Raw genomic sequence first — 8,975 nt, forward strand, 5'->3', positions numbered from 1 at the left:
GAGACTGTCTAATAACAATATGAGGCGCAGCTAAAGGAACATTAAACTCCAAATAGAAACTGTATTTTACAAAGACTCTCTACATCTTAAATCAGTCAGTTACGGATAAGCAACTTATCAATATTCTTCCTGCAAAACTCATATAAATATATCAGCAAAAAAATATGTTTAAGTACACCAGTTTACAAAATTCTTCAAAATCATGCATCTTTAACTATCATTATCAATCATATGATCATAAAAAATCATACAAAAAATAATTCATACTAAAAGAATGTCCTCACAAGAACAATAACAATTGCAGCAAACAATCTACAATCTGGGTAATGTTCTATCAGCTAACAAAGTGTTATGTCGTCCACTCAGGGGATGATGACCACTTTGGCTGTCTTTTGTTTCGAACTAGGCGACTGGGACAAAACGGTTTGGAAAATAGGTTAAGAACTGATTTCCTCCTTGCATGGATTTTATTCTTCTCATGGGAAATATGTGAAGTGTTGAAAGAAGCAGATGGAATTTCATTCATGAGATTACTCAAAGAATCTGCGACTATTAGATCAGAACTTTGATAAGTGAATCCGATGGACTGAATAATCAACAGTCTGAGACTTAGAAGTATGAAGAGGAAGAACCATAGAAGGTAATAAGACGTTTCTATGACCTCGGCAATGCTTTCGTCTTACAACAAATACGGGTATGTCTGGGTTGGGCTGGGTTTGAACAATATAAACATCTTTGCCAAATCTATCGGTAAGTTTGTTCTTACCCTTTAGACCAACGTTTCTGACTAGAACTCTGTTATCTGGCTCGATTTTGGCATGTCTTACATTAGATCATACCGTCTCTTATGACGTCAGGACTGCCGCTTAGACTCACGGCCGGGCACTTTATAGGCGTAGCTCGGGCGTTTCTGCAGACCAATGGCATAGTTGGAATGAGTTGGGATGACTCCGGGATTTTTCCTAATCTTCGGGGTCAATTCCAATGAAGGCATCGATTGCTAGGCGTGGATGTCTATCAAACATTAGAAAGTGAGGTGTTAACCCGGTACTTTCATGCCTAGTTGAATTGTTAGCACGTACCAAAGGTGGTACATGTGCCTTCCAATTGGACTTCTGAGAATCATCAAGAGTTTCTCAACATATTTAAAAGGATTTAATGGAACGCTCCGCCAAACCGTTACCTTGTGGGTGATATGGGGTGGTTCTTCTCAATGTTAGCCAACTTACAAAGCTCAAGTATAACAGCGCTTTTAAAATTGCGACCTTGGTCACTGTGTAAGCGGCTGGGAAACCCGTAGTTACAGATTAACTGTTCAAAAAGGAGTTTAGGTGTAGTTTGAGCTGTCTGATACCGAGTGGCTGAACATAACGAGTGAAATGATCGGTTATGACCAGTATATGCTCATACTCACCTAAAGACATTTCAAGGGATAAATAGTCCATACAGACAAATTCTAGTGGAAAAGTCGATTAAACAGAGACAAGGGGTGTTACGGAACTGACTGTCGTGTTTCGCCGGATACATCTTTGACATTTTCGTATGCGTCTATCAACAAAATGATCTAAACCAGGCCAGTAAAACCGGGATATTATCAAGGAAAGAATACGAACTCTAACCTGTTGACCAAATTCGTCATGCAGCCCTGAAAATATAATTTCATGAAACACACTGGGGACTAATAATTCAATAATTTGTTGTCCGGAAACAAAACCATTTCTATGAAGAATACATTCTTTCAAGAAAAGATTAGGCCACTCACCAAAAACTGACATACTGAGTCTTTTTCGTAAGAATTCTGACGACTAGTTAATTTATGAGCCTTGACAATGTTAGCTACTCTGGAAATGGTACGATCATTACACTGCTCTGTCAGCCAATTGATACCACTTAAATTGGAACCAATATCTACTTTTTCAGAGGAAGGTGTATCAAGTACTTGTTGAGAGATAGAAACACACTGAAACGCAGGGAGTTCATGCACATCAGCCAAAGTAGCTTTAAACAAAGACTTCAAAATATCTGGACACATAATACGATGCATACCACTATCAATCTGAACACTTTTTGTTAACCTTGATAAAATATCAGCATCAACATTCTGCTTGCCAGAACGATACTGGATAGAAAATTTGAAAGTCACAAGAGCAGCTAACCAGCGATGGGACTGATCATCCAAGTTGGCTGAAGGAAAAGCATAAGTGAGTGGGTTATTATCAGTACGAACAAGGAATTTATGACCATAGAGATCATAAAATTTCCCCTACACAGCCCACTTCAAAGAAAAGAACTCAAGCATGTAAGCGGGGTTATTGCGTTCACTAGGTCTAAGTCCACGACTGGCATAAGCTATAACTTTCTAATTTCTGTCGACTTCCTGATACTAGACGGCTCCTAAGCCAACACAACAAGCATCAATGTAAAGGATAAGGGGTTTGGAATAGTCTGCATAAGTTAATGTGGGAGCTGAAATCAACTTTCAAATGATAGTCTCATAAGCTTCTTGTTGTCTTGGACCCCAATTCCAAGGAGCAGGTTGTTTTGTTGACTTAGCTTTCTTGTTGGTAAGTCATTCAAAAGTTTGGTGAACTGTGAAAAGCCATTGACAAATCGACGGTAATACCTCGCAAAACCCAGGAAAGAACGAAGATCTTTAACAGACTTTGGGATTGGCCAATCTTTCAGGACACTTGTCTTTTCAGGATCTGTTTGAACGCCATCTGCACTGACCACATGGCCCAAATATTTCACCACAAGCTGAAAAAATTCACACATGGAACCCTTAAATTTGAGGCCATAATGTTCAAGTCTAGAAAAACACGGCTGCTTATCTCTCACAATGCTTTTCAACAGTATCTCTGAAAATGATCACATCATCCAGATAGATAAGACACTCTTTGAGACTGAGTTCACCCATGCAACGCACGCGCGCACACGATATTCGAACAAAACGCACTCACGAAAAACTTTATTAGAGACAACCTAAACGTTCCCCCTTCTGTACATCTAACAATAATGAAGATTGAATACCATCATTCCAACAACTTATTTAAATATCCGTAATATGTTCCTAAAATAGGTACAAATAGCTTTATATTTACAGAACCGGATATCATTTAACTGTTTTTAACTGTTGAAGCTCAATTTGTTAAACAATTTACCACATCGAAATCATATATATGTCTACACAATATTGTTCTAAATATACAATTATCTTTTTACCTGTATTTAACATAAGAAAATATTTAATGACACCAATATGGATTTTCAGTGTAGAGAGGGAATCTCTACAATTCTGCATATAACGCCAAAATATTTGTTGACTGTTTTACATATAAAATAAACCTACACAGTTGTTTCTGTACTCGTTCCATAACATCTGCATTCATAAACCCACATACTTCACAGCCATAATTTAAAATTGATAAAACAAAGGCGTCAAGGAGATTAAACATAATTTTTACTGGCACTTTGTAGTCACGTAACAATTGTAACAATAAATATAATGATCGGAGCCCTTAGACAGCTAAGGTCTTTGCAGCTTGCACGAATGACCTTCCACTTGTGAATATCACACCTAAGTAGTTACACAATTTCACCTTACTATTTCTCCCAACATTTTTGGGAGATATATTGTTTTTGCCTTCGCCGTCTGTCTGTCCATGCGTCCTTAATTAGCTTGTTCACCCTTTACAGGTCAAGCTACTTGTACCATCGACAGCATGTCCGCTTCACTGCAAAAAATCGCTGCCAGAGCTAAAAGTAGAAAAATCTTGTCCGGCCTTCAAAGGTCAAACTACTGTTGGGATGTCAACGAAACATTAAAATTGTGATCAAAACCTTCCCTAGTTGTGCACAATACCAGCACGTTCCGCTTTGCTGCAGAATACGGAATCCTATTTCGTCCACAATATTTCGCTAGTAACACGCGATAATTATCGCCTCTAAAGGGCGAAATTTAGTACTAAATTTCGCATGTCTTAAATTTCGCTAGTTTCTCACGCGATAATTATCGCCCTTTCAAAAGACCAGAGACACTTATACTAGCGAAATTTAACAATTTCGCCTCGATAATTATCGTCTTAATTTTCGTATGTTGTGTGTTTCTCACGCGATAATTATCGCCTTGAAGGGCGCTAATTATCGCATGAGAGACTAGCGAAATTTAATACATGCGAAATTTAGTACCAAACTTCGCCCTTCGAAACTATGGCGGGAAAAAACACGTGTTAACGGTGTTACGGTAACACTGTGCTGTGTCTTCACCGGTAAAAAAAAATGGGGTGTCACTTTTTGCAATCGTTGTCATCTTGGTGAAGGGATCGTTGTGAAGGTGTGCTACCACTAAATTATCAGATAGTTTTATAGCGTTATTCTCTCATATAAACTGGTATTCATTTGTGTTTGAACGTGCATTGTGCTTGCGTAAATTGTGTTATAAGCATAGAAATTGATATTTAAAAACAGTTGAATTTTTTTCATTCGGGCATCTAAATTATTTTTTAAACCTATATATTGTTATAATGATAATGATTAATTAAGTTTTGAAAATAAAATCATTTGTGAATTCGGTTAATTCCAAAACATAAATGAACAGGGATTTTTAAAGTTCGTTGGTTAATTTGCAAACAAATAAAAGTTCATTTTTATATAAATGGTTTTACAAGAGGTGACTATAAGTTTACCCTCCGTCCTTCCGGGCTACCGAAAAGAGGTGAGGGATGACTTAACTGTAAACAGAACACAAAAGAAAAAAAAGTCCATTCCGTAACAAACGAATAATTGGCTCTTTGCCCTCTATTAAACAATAGAAATGGCCCCTTATTCCAATCTGGCCGGACGTCCGTCCTTCCGTTTGTGTCACGAACACACATTTGTTTAGGAAACATTTTCAAATTTTGTATATGACTTGTAGATCATGGTTAAATATGTGCAAGTCACACTTATCATTATACTGTTTATAACTAACATTACATTATTCACGTTGCTAAAATAACGTAATATAGGCACAGACTAAGTAAGATTTGAGGCGAACTACTCCTACAGTTCTCTAGCAAACATTTTAAAATTTAGTATATGTCTTTCAGGTGGGTTGAAGGTGTGCAGGCCATATATTTACTGCTTAATTTGTAATTACGTTACTGTCTTTTTTGTTATCGAACAACATAATACATTTTCGCTACAAGATTATGTCACAAACCTCTCCCACAGTTTTTGAGCAAACATATTCAGATTTGGAATATGTCTTGCAAATGGGATGAAGATGTGCAGGACTCATTTATTTTCACTCTGTTTTGTAATTTACGTTACGACATTTCCGTTACCATATAACATAATAAAACTGCTGTGTAAGTTTGTGTCACCAACTACTCATACAGGTTTTCATCAATCATTTTCAAATTTAGTTTGTACGTAAAATGTGCAAGACACATATATTTTCGTCGATCTGTTTGGAACATATGTTCTTGTATTTCCGTCACTATATAACATAATATAGATGCAGTAATGTAAGTTTGTGTCGCAAAATACTTTTTCATGTTTTGAGAAAACATTTTCCAAATATACTTGTATGCCGTTTAGATGGTTTCAAGATGTGCAAGACACATTGTTTTGTCGGTATGTTTGTAATTTTCTTTTCGCTTTAGTCAACTCCAGGTAAGTTGGTCATAGTGTTAACTATCAATTTGTTGGCAGGGGTAATAAAGTCACATTTAAAGAAGTTCTAAATCTGGTGCCCAAAGAAATAGACGTTCTAAATGTTTCATGTGGCAAACTTTGACAATATCTCAAGCGCAATCAACAGTACCTGTTGATATAGACGTTCTATATATTTCATGAGCAATCCATGATAATATCTCATGCCAAATCTGGTACATGTAGAGATATGCGTTCTTGATGTAATATGTGGCAATCTTTTACAAAGTCTCCAGTCTCAGTGTCTGAAAATATAGAAATTTTATTTGGCAATCTTTGAAAATATCTGCAGCCAAATCTGATACATGTACAGATATGTATTCTTGATGTTTTATGTGGCAATGTTAGACTATGTCTCCAGGCAAACCTGGTGCCTTTAGATATAGGCGTTCTAGATATTTCATGTTGCAATATTTGACAATGTTTTCAGGTTAATCTGGCACCTTTTGAGGCAAGGTTCTAGATATTTCATGCGGCAATCTTTGAAATATCTTCATCGAAATCTAGAATATGTAGAGATATGCGTTATTGATATTTAATATGGCAATTTCTCTTGTCAAATCTGGTACCAGTAGAGATAGTAGTTCTAAATATTTCATATGGCAATCTTTGACAATCTCTGCAGCCATATCTGGTGACGTTCTCTATATTTCATGAGCAATCTATGATAATGTCTCAAGCCAAATCTAGTATGTGTAACGATATGCGTTCTTTATGTTTTATGTGTCTTAGGGAATGTATCCAGCCTAATATGCTACCTGAGTTTAAGATATATCATGTGGCAATCGTTGGCAATAACTCCTGGTTAAATTAAGAGATACGCCTTCTTGATATTTTATTTGGCAATCATTGACAGTGTCTCAAGTCAAATATGTTTCTTTTAGAAACATGCATTCAAGATATTTTATGTTGTAATCATTGACAATATCACCAGCCAAATCTAATACATGTAGAAATAGGCGATCTAGATATTTCATGTGGCAATATTCGGAAGTGTCATCACTGAAATGTGGTACATATGGACATTGACGCTCCAGGTATTTCATGTGGCAATCTTTGACCATGTCTCCAGTCAAACCTTGTGCCTACAGAGAAAGGCGTTCTAGATATTCCATGTGGCTATTTTTGGCAATAACTGTGGTTAAATCTGGCATATTTAGAGATACGCCTTCTTAATATTTAATGTGGCAATCTTTGAAGCTGTCTCCAGTGAAATTTGTTGCTTTCTATTTTTTTATGTTGCAATCATTCTCAAGCCAAATCTAGTACATGTAGAAATAGGCGATCGAGAAATTTGATGTGGCAATCTTTGGCAATGTTTCCAGTCAAACCTTGTGCCTTTAGAGATAGATGTTGAATATATTTCATGTGGCAATTTCTGACAGTACTTCCAGTCAAATCTGGTTTCCTTTTAAGGCAGGCCATCTTAATATCTTATGTGTTAGTCTTTGATTATGTGTCCAGCCAAATCTGGTTTATTTTGAGACTGGCGTTTTAGATATCACATGTGACATTCTAGATAATGTCTCAAGCGAAATCCGGTACAGGTAGAGGTATTTTCTTGATATTTTTATGTGGCAATATTTGACTATGTCTCTAGCCAAATCTAGTTCCCGTACACATTGAGGTTGTAGATATTGTAAGTTGCAATCTTTGGCAGTGTCGCCAGTGAAATGTGGTACATATACTCGTAGAGATTGACTTTCCAGATATTTAGTGTGGCAAATTTTGACAATGTCTCCGGGCACATCTGACATCTTTTCAGGTAGGCGTTTCCGAAAATGAATGTGGCAGTCTTTGCAATATCTCCTGTGAAATCTAAAACATGTAGAGATGTGCAGTCTTGATATTTAATGTGTCAATCTTTGACAATATATCTAGACAAATTAGGTACCTGTAAAGATAGCAGTTGTATAGATTTACTGTGGTAATCTTTGACAATGTCTCCAGGCAAATTAGGCACCTTTTGAGGCAGGCGTTCCCGATAATGAATGTGGCAATCTTTGAAATATCTCCAGTGAAATCTAGAATATGTAGAGATATGCAGTCTTGATATTTAATGTGTCAATCTTTGACAATATATATAGACAAATCAGGTATCTGTAAAGATAGCAGTTGTATATTATTTAATGTGGCAATCTTTGGCAATCTCTCTAGCCAAATCGGGTACATGTTGAGATATGCGCTCTTGATATTTCATGTGGCAATCTTTGACGATGACTCCAGTAAAAGTTGGTGCCTTTAGAGATAGGCGTTATATATATTTCATGTATCAATCTTTTTGACAATGTCTCCTTTCAAATCTGGTACATATAGAGATATGCGTTCCTAATATTTCATGAAGCAATCTTTCAAAAGGTGTCTAGTCAAACATGATGCCTTTAGAGATAGGCGTTCTAGATATTTCTTGTGGCAATCTTTGACAATGTCTCTAGTCAAACCTGATGCCTTTAGAGATAGGCGTTTTAAAGTTTTCATGTGACAATCTACAACCTGGTACTTGTATGGAATTTTGTTTTAGACGTAACTTGTGTAAATCTTTAAAAATGTCTCCAGTCCAATCTGGTACATTTGCAGATATGCTTTTCTGATATCTGATAAAGGATAATTGTCAATGATTCCCACATGAAATATCTAGAACGCCTATTTCTAAAGGCATCATGTTTGACTTAAGACATTGTCAAAGATTGCTACGTGAAATATCAAGAACGCAAATCTCTATATGTACCAGATTTGATAGGAGACATTGTCAAAGATTGTCACATGAAATATCTAGAACGCATATCTCTATATGTACCAGATTTGGCTGGAGACATTGTCAAAGATTGCTACATGAAATATCAAGAATGCATATCTCTATATGTACCAGATCAGATTGGAGACAATGCCAAAGGTTGCCACATGAAATATCTAGAACGCCTATCTCTAAAGGCATCATGTTTGACTAGAGACATTGTCACTGATTGCCACGTGAATATCAAGAACGCATAAATTTATATGTTCCAAATTTGACTTGAGATATTGTCAAAGATTGCCACATGAAATGTCTAGAACATCTATCTCTATATATACCCGTGACTGAAGACATTGTCAAAGATGCTAAATGAAATATCAAAGATTGCACATTAAATATCTATAACGCCCACCTCTAAAGGCATCATGTTTGATTAGAGACATAATCAAAGATTGCTACGTGAAATATCATGAACGCTTATCTCTATATGTACCAGATTTGAATGGAGACATTGTCAAAGATGCTAAATGAAATATCAAAGATTGCA

The sequence above is a fragment of the Ruditapes philippinarum genome, unplaced genomic scaffold (assembly GCF_026571515.1).
Source record: "Ruditapes philippinarum isolate M1 unplaced genomic scaffold, ASM2657151v2 ctg4779_1_1_1_1, whole genome shotgun sequence".
NCBI classification, from domain to species: domain Eukaryota; kingdom Metazoa; phylum Mollusca; class Bivalvia; order Venerida; family Veneridae; genus Ruditapes; species Ruditapes philippinarum.